Below are 13,088 nucleotides of genomic sequence, written 5' to 3' on the forward strand. Positions count from 1 at the left end.
ACCTCCTTTTAGCTTTCCATCTACCTTTTTTCTGACTCTCACCTGGCCAAGACTCCAATAGGCAAAGCAAATTGCTTAGCGGTACTCACCAAATGGAACCGCGGGGCAGGAGGGCTAAAAGGGGGCTAAAAGGGGCTCCCCCAGCCCCGGAAGGAGATGGGGTAAGAGGACAGCGAAGAGGAGCGGAGAGTTCTCTTAGCTGGGGGTAGGCAGTTCTATGTTGCTGTGCAGCAAAAACAAAAGCTGGGGGTGGGACATAGAATGTTTGACAGTTTCCCCAGTAACCCAGCACCTTCTGCCTGTGGTGGTGGTGGCTGCAGCAGGGACGCAAGTAGATGGCCCGAATTCGGAATCTGCATGTAAGTAGACACGGAGTATTTCGTTTTTGCCTTTTGTTTTTGACACCCTCAAATCTTATGAACTGATTAAAAACAAAAAGCCTTTTTTTTTTTTGCAAAAGGGAACAGATTCCTTTTTTTTTTTTTTTTTCCATTTTCTGGAGGCTGGATATGGCGTCATAAGATGCGGGCATTGGTCTGGGAGATAGCCGGAGAAAATCTGTTAACCACTTTTCAAGTTCTAACTTAACAAACTGAGGACAGGAACATCCAAAGAACTCAGTGAAAGGGGACAGTAGCGAAAAGTGGGAAGGTGGATGCATGAATATGTTTCTGTCTGATTATGTGTTTTCATCTGGGAGGCTGGGAGGAGATACAGGTTAAAAGGCAAGGTGTTTAAAGTCAAGTTCAGGTTATATACCTTAAAAAAAAAGGTAGGTCTCAGAAAATTCTCTAGCGGTAAGTGCTATCTCACCCATTCCTCTCATAAGTTGAATTCATACAGCCTAGTCCCAATATTACAGACTAGTAGGGGAAAGGACTGACTGAAATTAGTTAAAAATTTGAATTACATAATTTTTTTAGAGAAATGCCATTTTATTATTTTCAAGTATATATAAAATGTATAGTGCAGCATAGTAGAAAGAGGACTACTCAAAGTTTTATAAGAGTCTTCGTTTGGAGTCCTACTATGTGCCAGTCCCAATCCCAAACACATTGCTGGGGACACCTCTCATCCTCAACACCCACATGAGAACACCCTGATTCACTCTCTAGGAAATGTCAAATGGACTGCAACAGCCTGTATACTCTGACCTCTTCACCAGACCCCCTTATCTCACAGGTCCCACACTCACAATAAAATAGCTGACTCGACTCTGCTGTGCTTGGGATGGTGTCTCTAAACACTCTCCATGCCAAATAAGACGCTATGTCCTGATGCTTCCCTTTAGAAGCTCCTTATATTGGCAGGACACAAGTAAGAAATGTTACTTCTTGGCACCTATTTATGCCTTCTCTGCCTTCCCTTTCCTTCCTTCTTATGGCCCGTGGCATCCTAGTAGTGGGAAATAAGTGGAAAGCATAAAGGATTTGGAATCCCAGGATTTATTTTGGAGTCCAGACTTTGTCCTCTACCACCCAAGTAACGCTGGGTGAGTCACTCTTTCTGAGCTTTGGTTTCCTTCTCTGCAAAATAAAAGGATGGGACTCAATGATTTCTAAGGTCTTTCTAGCTCTAAGTCTGTAATACCAAATTCCTGACAAGCTAAAAAGGTTAACTTGAAATGAACTCCTGTCCAAACAATTGAAATACTTAATTAGTTGATTCTCAACCGATTAAGCTTTACATAGACATTGGAAGTTAAAAGTTTGGAAACAATTGACCTTCAGGTTCATAAGATTAAAAGCTAGAATGAACATCATAGATCACCTAGATAAATGCTCTCATTTTATAGAATAGGAAACTGAGTCCTAGAGGCAGAAGTAATTTGCCATAGGTAGCAGAGCCAGGAATCAGACCCAATTCCTCTGTCTTCAAATCCACTGCTCTTTCCCTATGCAGGGGTAGGGAACCCTCAGCCTCTAGGCTGTGTGTGGCCCTCTAGGTCTTGAAGTTCGGCCCTTTGACTGAATCCAAACTTCACAGAGCAAATCCCCTTAATAAAAGGATTTGTTCTGTAAAACTTGGGCTCAGTCAAAAGGCCATGCTTGAGGACCTAGAGGGCCATGTGTGGCCTTGAGGCTGCAGGTTCCCCATGCCTGCACCATCCAGAAGAAATATTTAATCAGCAAGAGACCTTAGAGAATCTATTCTAACTCTCCTAGCCCACCCACACATACACCCAAAGAACTGAAATTACTTGCCCCTGGCCGTACAGCAGAGCTGTGATTGGAATCTGGTATTCTTACACCCTGTCCCATGCTCTTACTACTGTGCCTGGCTACTATACTAAGTTTTTTAAGCCTCAATCTTTCTATCATTCAAATATTTTCTTTACACATGGTAAATTCAAAAACTTTTGCACAAAATTGTGCTCATTATTATAGGGAGGAGGTTAAACAGCAACTTAGAAGTCATTTATTATCTTGTTACTTTTTTCTCCTTACTAATAACACTTCCTCTTAAGGAATATAATTCCCTTAGCTTAAAGCACCAAGTAAGTCTCTTGGCCTTATGCAAAAAGAGTGATGCGCTAGTCAGAATGTAATGATTTAACGTTGTTATTTCTGTACTTTTTGACATGTACGTCTGTAGACTATAAACCAATGGAGGAGAAGCTCATTGTCAACCATATTTCCAGCCTACCATCTAGGCCCAAAGAGACATCGTATCAGAATTCATGCCTCATGACCCCATCACCTGTATTTCAGGCATGAAGATTCATGGGAATGGAGTCCTGAACACCTAGCCCAATTAGGGATACCTTCTTGTACAAAGGCATCATTGAAGATAAGCCTTTCTCTGTTACATTTGGTTGATCTATTAATAAGATTTGTTTGTTTCAGGGGCAGGTCTTACACTGGCTTTTGTACATGTCTTTCTCCTCTGTGGCTGTATTCTGGACCTTTTGATGACGCTAGTGCTATAGTTCTACCATATCCCTCAAAATAATATACTTCTTGGATCAGTGTGAAATTGTTTAATGTGCTCTGTCTCCTAGGAAATTTTGTTTTTAACAAGGGACCAGCAGGATGAGGAATGAATGCAAAGGACTGACTAGTGGTGGAATTTAAGACCCTCCTATCTGGTAGCAGCAGGATTTGGTGTTTCTGAAATAAAATAAGTTGTGTTGACTGCCTCAAGTCAACTTAGACTCCACTACAATGATTTTTTCCATTTGAACTACCTCATCAAATAATAATGAGCTTTAAATCTAACTCTAACTTTTATGATTCTGAAGGTCAGTTATTCTCAAACTTTTAGCATTCAATGCCTAAATAAAGCCAAATTTGTTGAAAATCAACTAATTAAGCATTTTGATCATTCTCCTTCCCAAAGAAAATCCAAAATGCTGTTTCTCCCTCCCCATAACTTTCCTCATTATTCTTTCCATACTTTCCAACATCATTCTCCCTATCCTCTGGCAGAATGAGAGACTAAAGAAAATTCTTTCCCCTTGCCTTTCAAACCCTAACTGGGCAAGCATACATCTCTTGTCTCTTCTTTGTCTCTTCCTCCCCCCGTTCAGGTGACTTTCCATACCCTCACAAAAAATATGGATTCATTTACAAGGAAATATAGGTTTGAATAACTGGAACATTAATTGAATTTCTTCTTCCTTTCCTCCTCTTAGATTCTGTAAACCTCTTTGATTTTTATCTCTTTCAAGGCTTTTGCCCCTAGGTAGTCTTTCTTTGACTCTCAAACAATGTGAAAGTTTTTTTTAACCAATACACTTATCTAGTTTTATAACCATTAATACTTTAATTTTACTACTTAATCATCTCTTCTACTTAGCTGTTATTTACTTTTTATGTTTTGAAAGGTTTATATATTGAATATATTGATCTCTGTTTTTCTTTTGGACTAATAACTTAAATGCCTCCTATTTGTTGAAAGTCCACTTTTTAAAAAAAAATTGGTTATTAGGAGGATTGCACTTTGCAGGGTATGTTATTTTGGGAGTACAATTAAATCTCCTAAACTTTTCAGAATGTCACATTCAAGTATCTTCTTCGAATCCTCATAGATAAAGTATATCCCTGGGCTATTGAGATGGATTTTCCTTGATGACTGAACACTTTTCTCTTGGCTATTTACAGTATTTGTTGTTGCATCTTGACTACAGAATTTCTTGGTGAGTTAAATTAAGATTTTCCCTTTGTAGGTGATCAGTGGATCCTAATGATCGACATTTTGATTTCTACGAAGGAGATAGGGAGTTCTATGGAGAAGTGATTATCACAGTACCTGGTACAGGAAGAGGGATACCATCAGTACAGTCCACTTAAAAGCTGAAATATTTTAGTTCAAGGAAAGGAGACATCCATGCTGTGGAAAGGTGGCAAGACCATGAGTTGCTTTGAATAGGGATTTGGTTGCTGTGTGGACAAAACTGGTCAACAGTATGACCGCACCAGAAACTATGCAAGACCTTTTCCCATGTCCTAGGGTATAGTTCATTTTGAAAAGTTTTTCTTAATTTTCCCATCTGAAAGCCATATGGATGACCAGAGCAATCTTGAAACCCAAGGATTCCAGCACTGAAAGCTGTATCTGCGTTGTTGCAGCAAGGGGGAGGCATTTTCTCATTTTAGACTTGTCGATCTTAAAAATATCCCTTTCCCAGGCTACTCTGATTGGAATCAGGGATAAGCTTGCATTTAGTTGCTGGGTTTTTTTCATTCCTTTTAATTGTTTTACTTTAAAAGTACATGTCTCAAATTTCTAGCCAGAAGACAGTGAGAGTCTACTTGTCAGCAAAACCTCTATTCCTGGTACTTCAGAACAAGGAATATAGCCAATAAGGTAACAAGAATAGAAGCTAGAAAATACCTCCACAAAATGTAAATTATTGCACTATAATAACAGAAAGCTATACGAAGGACCTACTCTCAAATATCAAATCAGTCATGCAGTGAATATGATGAATGCTGGAAGACAGAGCTGGGTTTTGAACTTTGTGCTTTCTATCTTGTTTCTGCAACCAGACTCCCATCTCCATATCGTTAATGGAAAGAGGGTATTGAACTCATGTATTCCAGCGATGGAGAGAACAGGTGACTGACTGACAGACGAAGATTGAAAGGCACACAACGGTGTAAAGTTGGAAAGAACAGAATTAAAGGAAATTGCTAGCAGGAAAAGGAAGTTTTATAAATCCAGCTGTGTTCTTCTCCTCACAAAATTTCCGTAGATCAGAAATATAGTTCTCCCCTCACCTCCTTCCTTCCAGCAATACAAGATTATTGAAGCCACCAAATCCCAGTGGTATGGATGGGGGAAAGGGAGAGGACAAGTGATGTTGGAAGGACTAAACAGTGAGGGAGCCTGGTACAGTACCACTCAGAATAGAAGAAAAAGGGCAGAAGGGAAGAAAATCCAAAAAAGAAAGATTGGGGTTAGCCTCAGCCCCCAAAGAGATAAACCAACAATGTGCTCAACAAAGTAGAAGGAAAACAGTCATTTAGTTTTGAAAAAAGGCTGAAAAAGAATAGTTTTGCCATCAGTCATAGAGACCCCAAAACTCCCTATAAAAAAGAAAGCATGGAAATTCTATAGGATTCCCAGAGAAAATGGAAAAGTAAGAAAGCCCAGAACAATTAGGAAGTGAAATGAAATATTTTAAAAAATAATTAAAAGAACATTGGGAATTACGGCAGAATTTAAGCAGAGCTCTCAAAGATGAAATTAGTAAGACAAATAAATGATTAGACAATTTATAACATCTAAAGGAGAATTTCTCCAAAACAATGGATTGTGTGAAAAATAAAAATCAGTTTAGAAATACAAAGGTGGAAATAAATTTTTAAATAAGATAATAAAAAGATAACAGCATTGGAAGAACACATACATTCTATGCAAAACCAAAGCAAATGACTTTAAAGATAGGATCAAAGAAGACATCAAGGCTCAGATTTAATGAAAAAGTCTGCATGACATGCTTTATGAAAAAAATTAAATTGCCCATAAATACTGAAAAGGTAAGGAAAAATACATATCATTAGGATCCATAGATCACCTGTGATTTGAATTTAAATTACCAGAAACTTCTGTAGTTACAACTAAGAATTTCAGTATCAAACAACAAATATTGTAAGTAGCCTAGAGAAAGACTTTGGGTCACTAAGAAAAATCCACCTGAATAGCTTAGAATATACTTCATCTCTGATGATTCAGAGAAGATAATATAATAGTCTAAAAAATAAAGAAGATTGGATTGCACCCCAAAATAACATCTTACAAAGTGGATCCTAATAATCTTTTTTAAAAATAGACTTTCAACAAAAAGGAGGTATTCAAGTTATTAGTCCACAAGAAAAACCTAGGAGATCAGTATATTCAATATGTAAACCCTTCAGAAAAAGAAACACAAGAAAAGTAAATAATAGTTAAGTAGCAGAAAAGACTAAGCAGTAAAATCAATGTACTAATGTTTATAACACCAGACAAGGGTATCATTATTTTTTAATGCAACTTTTCACACTGCTTGAGAATCAAAGAACATCTAAGGGCAAAAGCCAAGGAGATAAAAATCTAAGGCATTTACTTGATTCAGGAGAAAGAAAGGGGGAAGAATTTGATGCTTCAGTGATTTAAACCTATATTGCCTTGTAAAAGAATCTGCATGTGTATACACATATACATACATACACACATACAAATATGTGCATGTATATATGTGTGCGTGTGTGTGTATGTATATATTTGTGATGGTGTGAATAACACACAGGGCAGAGAGGAGGCAAGAGACAAAGGAGAGGCAGAGATTCACACTTGCCCAGTTAAGAGTTTGAGAGGCAAAGTAGAAGTGATTTCTTCAGTCTCTCATTTTGTCAGAGTATAGGAGGAATGCCATTGGAAAGCATGAAAGGAAAAAAAAGGAGGAAAGATATGGGGAGGGAGGAACAGGATCTGGGACCTTCCCTGGGAGAGGAAATAATGGAGGAGATAATATACATTCACATGGAGTTGAATGGAAAGAAAGCAACCTAACAATGGATTTTAACCAGAGAGAGAGAGTACCTTAGAAGATCCCCTCCTTAGAAAAAGGATCATGCTTCCCACAACTGTATTCTACCCCTAGGAAAGGGGATTACTGGTGCCCTAAGGTCCCTTACTGTGTAAGATGAGTTTATGTTAGGAAGATAAAAAACTAGTTTTAAGATTAACTGGCCTTAGGGTGGGCAAATGCTAATAATAAAGTCACAGAGGAAGTCCATCCCCTATGTCAAGGGATATGTATATCGACACCCAGCTCATCACATTACCTTCTTCATCCTTTAATTCTTCCAAGAATAAGACTGCACAGAATAAGGTTCTTTAAAAGATTTTTTTAAATTAAGGGAGAGGAGAGTGAGTGCTATCTGCAGACAAACAAAAGTAAATTACACAGAGATAGAAAATTTCTATCTTCCAGAAACCTATTTTGTATGAGGGACAAAAAAAAGAACCTGTAAATATAAGACCTATAAATGAAATAATGTGTTTCAGAATAGTGTAGAAGAGAAAGAAATTAAGAGGGAGATGAAATAAATGAATATTCCCTGAAAAGGGTGCTACAAATGAAAATTACTAAAGTTGATAGTAGGTGAGGAGGGGGTGGCACAAACAGGATGCTGAGCTCTTATCTGGACAGAGAAAGAAAAAGCTGAAAAGACAAGGAAAAATATTAAAGAGAGTAATAATTGAAATGAAGTCAAAGTTAAGAAGAACAGAGAGGTTATGGGAAGAAAGTAGAAGGAAACTGGATCAAATTGGTGTAAGCAAAATTAACCACAGAGACAAAACGTTGACTGAAAAGAAAGAAAAAAGGAGTGATGATACAAAAAAATTAGCAAAGTTGCAAACCTAACACCATAATCTTAAACATGAACTTTCTAATAAAATGAAAGATAAAAGAAACCCCAACTATTAACTACTTACAAGATTAAGATCTTAAAAAATAGAAACACATACAAAATGAAAATAAGGGTAAGGAAAAAATAACTGTCCCAAAAGAACAGTAATTTCAGTCATAATGTCAGGTAAGGCAGCAATTAAAATTGACAATATTTTAAGAGATAAATTATACTATGTTTAAAGGAGTTATAGTCAATGAAATAAAATCATTAAGTATATATGGACCAAATGACATAGAGCTCAGTTGCTTAAAGGAAAAATGACCAAAGACATTGAGAGTATCACAATAATTGTGATAGTCCTTAATGTTCATCTTTCAGAGCTGGATAAATGCAACAGATACAAAGGAAAACAGGTGAGATTTTTGTTATTTTATGAATGGGAACATCAAAGAATATAGATATTTTCAGCACTAAAAAGTATCTTTACAGAAGTATATCATGGATTATGACACAAATAAATTGTAAATGTAAATAGGAAGAAATCTTAAATATAATATTCAGGCCAGAGTACAATATAATACAGTAATCAATTCAGGGAAAACAATCGGAAGATATGGACCCAATAGAAAACTAAGTAAAATATATAAATAATGAGTTCATCAAAGAAGAAATCATAAATATCATAAATACATATATTAAATAGAATAATAACAATGGGATGCCATTAACACTTTGGGGATAAGTGAGGATTAATGAACTGAACCAGAAAATGCACACATTAAAAAATAAAACCCAGAACAAACACAAAAGAAGAAATCCTACAAAGTTCTATTTGAGTGAGCAGAAAGACACTGGATGAAAAGCATAAATTTGAAATGATTCATAAAACAAAGAATTCAACAACACTGACAAAATAAACTACTAGCTAATCTGATTAATAAGAAAAGAAATTAAAAGTTATATTAGTCAGTTTGTAGTAAACAGACTAATAAAGTCAAACCTTTATTAAGTGCCTACTATTTCAGCATGGGCACCTAGGTGGTGCAATGGATAGAGTTCCAGGCCTGAAGTTAGGAAGACTCATCTTCCTTAGTTCAAATCCAGCCTCAGGCACTTACCTAGCTGTGTGACCCTAGGCAAGTCAAACCTTGTTTGCCTCAGTTCTTCATCTCTAAAGTGAATTCAAGAAGGAAGTGTCAAACCGCTTCAGTATCTCTGCCAAGAAAACTCCAAAAAGGGACACGAAGAGTCAGACATAACTGAAGGAGCTGAACAAAAACAACACATTTTCAGCAGTGTGCTAAACACTAGGCATTTAGAAAGACAAAGTCCCTGCTTTCAAGAAGCCTGCAGCTTAACGTGTGGCATGCAAACAGCTATGTACAAACAAGTAGAAACAGGATAAATTGTGAGGGAAGGTGTGAAGATTAAGGTTTCTTGTAGAAGGTGGGACTGAGCTAGAAGGCAGAGTGTTCCAGGCAAGGAAGACAGCTAGTAAAAGCACCCTGTGTTGGGAAATAAAGTATTGTGTGGAATAGCAAAGAAGTCAGTATCAGGAGACTACAAAATATGTAGTGGGGAGTAAGGTATAAGAGAAATAAAAAGGTAGGAATGGGTCAGTTTATAAAGGGCTTTTACAACAAGAAGATTTCATATTTGGCTCTAGAGGTGATAATGAGCCACTGGAGTTGATTGAATAGGGGAGGGTGACATGGAATTTTGTGATCAGGGTGACCTGATCTTTAGGAAGATTAGGTTGATAGCTGACTAGAGGATGGACTAGAATGAGCAGAGACTTGAGGCAGATAGACCAACCAGCAGACAATAGCAACAGTCTAAGGGTGAGGTGATGAGATGGCAGTGGTAGGAGGAGAGAAGGATGCACATACAGGAGATGTTACTAAGGTGTCATTGACAGGACTTGACAACTGTTTGGATATAAAGGGCGGGGGAGGGTAAGAGAGTAAGAAGTAGAGGATGACACCTAGGTTGCCAGAAGGTACTGGAACCCTAAACAGTAATAGGGAAATTAGAATGAGGGAAGGGTTTATGTGGAAACATAATACATTTAATTTGGGATATGTTGAATTTCAGATTTCCTCAGGATACCTAGTTTGAGATGTACAATAGACAGTTGGAGATGAAAAACTGGAGGTTAGGGTTGGATAAGTAGATCTGAGTCATCTGCATGGAGATGATAATTGAACCCAAGGAAACTGATGAGATCACCAAATAAAGTAGCAAAGAGGGAGAAAAGAAGAGGGCCCAGGACAGAGTCTTGGGGAAGACCCATGGTTAGCAGGCATGACCTGGATGACCATCCAGCAAAGGAGACAGAGACAGAGTGGTCAGATAGGTAGGAGGAAAACCAGAAGAAAACTGTCTTGAAAACCCAGAGAGAAGAGAGAGCAAGGAGGAGGGGATGATCAACAGTTGTCAATGGCTTGTAGAGAAGTCAAGGAGGATTATTAGTGACTTTAGAGCAGTTTCAGTTGAATAATGATGTCGGAAGTTGGATTTTAGAAAAGTCAAGAAAATAAGAGGAAAGGATGATAATGGGAATGAAATTATTTAATTGAGTTTTTTAAGGATAGGAAGAACATGGACACTTTTGTAGGCAGTAGAAAGCAACTGGTAAACAGGAAGTGATTGATGATGTACAAGAGTAGGGATGATGGGGGAGGGGTGAGTAATCTGTCAGAAAAGACAGGATGTGATGACATCACTTGGATATGTAGAGGGGTTAGTCTGGATAGGGAGAAGGGCTGTCTCTTCATGTGACACAGAGGTTAAGGATCAGACGGTGGCAGAAAGCATCTGGATGATGTAAGATGAGGAACAGGGCAAAAGAGGGAGGTCTCTGTGAGTGGCCTCAATTCTTTTCAGTGAAACATCAGGAAAGGTTCTCTTTGAAGAGAGTAGGAGGAGGGGAAGCTGTGGGAGGTCTGAAGAGGGATAAAATGATTTGGAAAAGCTCCTGTGGCGAGTGGGACATGTTGGGAGGTATAAAGGATTGCCTTGCTACAGTGAGGGCCCTGTTGAGATTATGTAAACTTGTAGTAGTAGACCCAGTCAGCAGTTTTAGGATTTTTATCCAGCTTCAGTAGGATATGAGTTAGAGCAATGGCAGTGGATGTAAACTGAGGCAGGGATCTTATATCACAAGGTCATTGATAAGATAAGGGACGAGGGACTTGGGAGAAAGAGACACTGTAGAGTTGAAGTGGTTCACCAAGGGGTCAAGATGGGAAAGGGAAGAGAGTGTAACTAGTGCAACGGTGATGGCCTGGTAAAGAAAGGAGGGGTAAAAGGTCATGGTGAAGGCAAAAGACAGGATTTGGAGTTGTAAGGCTGAGAGGTGAAATGACAACAAATGATCGTCACATAAAGGACTTTCAGAGTTCATGAGCATGGACGTGAAACACTTGGTGATGGCAAGATGAAAAGGTATAGCTATCTCTGTATGTCGCTTTGGTGGGGTGGAGGAGTAGGTCATGGAAATGAGTAAATTAAGGAATTGAGAAGTTAGGGGTTTTAAGCAAATATCAATGTGTACGTTGAAGTCCCCTGGTATAAAGGCAGGAGTTGTGAAGGAGAGAAGGACTTTGAGCCAGATGAACTCATTGAGGAGAGAGAGAAAATCCTGAATGTCTATGCTGTTATTCAGTAGTTTCAGTAGTGTCCAACTCTTCATGACCCCATTCGGGGTTTTCTTGGGAGAGATACTGAAGTGGTTTGCCATTTCCTTTTCCATCTCATTTTACAGATGAGGAAACTGAGGCAAACAGGGTCTAGGGTCATACGGCTAATAAGTGTCAGGCCAGATTTGGACTCAGGAAGATGAATCTTCCCAGTTCCAGACCCAGCACTCTATCCACTGTACCACCTAACTGCCCCACATATCTATTGATAATTGCTAATTTGTCCCAGAGAGGGACAAATCAGAAAAGGAGAAATACATATATATCTATATATATATATATATATATATATATATATATATATATACACACACACACACACATATATATACATGCACATGCACATATACATACAGGTATATATATAAATACATTTATGCATGCATATGTAGATGTGTGCGTGTGTGTATAGAGAGGGAGAGAGACAGACAGACACTGTTCTCTTCCCATCCTGAGAGTGATAGGAATTACGATATCTGAGATAGGGAAGGTTTTTCTGTTTCATGAAGAGCTTTGGAGCAGATTCTGCAACAGAGCAAGAGAGAAAAGGGAAGAGTTGCTTGTAAAAATTAATGGAGTATCCCATGATATTGGTTCCTTTGAATGGAAATTAAAATAAGTTGCTGATATGATTAGAACTTCCCTTACTCCCTACATCACCTCTTAAAAGAACTTTGACGAGGGTAATTAGAATAGACTGAGACTGTTATCTGTGACCATCACTGTATACAGGGGCTATGGAAAAGCTGTGAAAGGTTTAACTTCCCCTGTGACTGTTGCTGGCACACACTTTGTCTATGATTTTAAAATTTCATTAAACTTTTCAATATTATAATTTTATTTGCTCTGAAAATGAGCAATCGCCACTTCTTTGTGATGCATTTATTTCATCTTGACTTGGAGGCTGTGATCTGAAAGTAAGAGAGAATCTTATGGTTTTGATTATTAATAATATTTCCCTGAAGGCAAAATTAAGGATCATTTTTTTTAATCCTAGTCTACAAATGACTCAGAGGTCCTTTTTTTTTCTAACTGGGACAAGGCAGGTGCTATTAGGTCACATATCCTCATTTACTCCTTCCTCTTTCCTCCCTGTTCTCTGCAGGGATGGAATCAAGGAGACAGGAGCTGCCAAATGATAGGCTAGATAGGTATAGCCAGACCTGCCTGGTTAACTCCCAAATTCTGAAAGTTGGAGGGAGAGCCATCACACAGCAAAATCTTGTCTCACAGCGCCACCTAGTGTAACAAAGGACTCTAGGCTCTGAGTAGCCACCTAAACACTAAGTTAAAAAAATCAAGCCCACAAACATTTATTAAGTGCCTATTCTATGGCTAATATATACAGCTTAGGTAGAGGTAAGCCTAAAGGAAAGCCACCAGCATTAAGAGGAACAGGAGAAGCTTTTCCGTAGAAAGGATTTTAACTGGTACTTGAAGGAAGGCTGGAAAGCCAGGGGTCAGAGATGAGGAAAGAGATCATTGCAGTCAGGGGGACAGCCAGTGAAAATGCACAGAATCAGGAGAGAGAATGTTGTGCTCA

General features: G+C 38.3%; 1 protein-coding gene across 2 annotated transcripts in view; it reads left to right on the forward strand.

The window, feature by feature from the left end:
• The first annotated feature begins 263 nt into the window (after nt 1–263).
• The window catches only part of C7H6orf118 (chromosome 7 C6orf118 homolog), a 77,248-nt gene continuing 64,423 nt past the window's right edge, over nt 264–13,088 (forward strand). Inside the window, exons 1-2 of one of the 2 annotated variants that reach the window (XM_036765843.1) lie at nt 264–359; nt 4,031–4,138. The gene's annotated coding sequence lies outside the window, so the exon portion shown is untranslated. The remainder of the gene's footprint in view (nt 360–4,030; nt 4,139–13,088) is intronic. The other variant, XM_036765842.1, reaches the window with a different exon arrangement.

Source organism: Trichosurus vulpecula, chromosome 7, assembly GCF_011100635.1.
Source record: "Trichosurus vulpecula isolate mTriVul1 chromosome 7, mTriVul1.pri, whole genome shotgun sequence".
In the NCBI taxonomy this organism is placed as follows: domain Eukaryota; kingdom Metazoa; phylum Chordata; class Mammalia; order Diprotodontia; family Phalangeridae; genus Trichosurus; species Trichosurus vulpecula.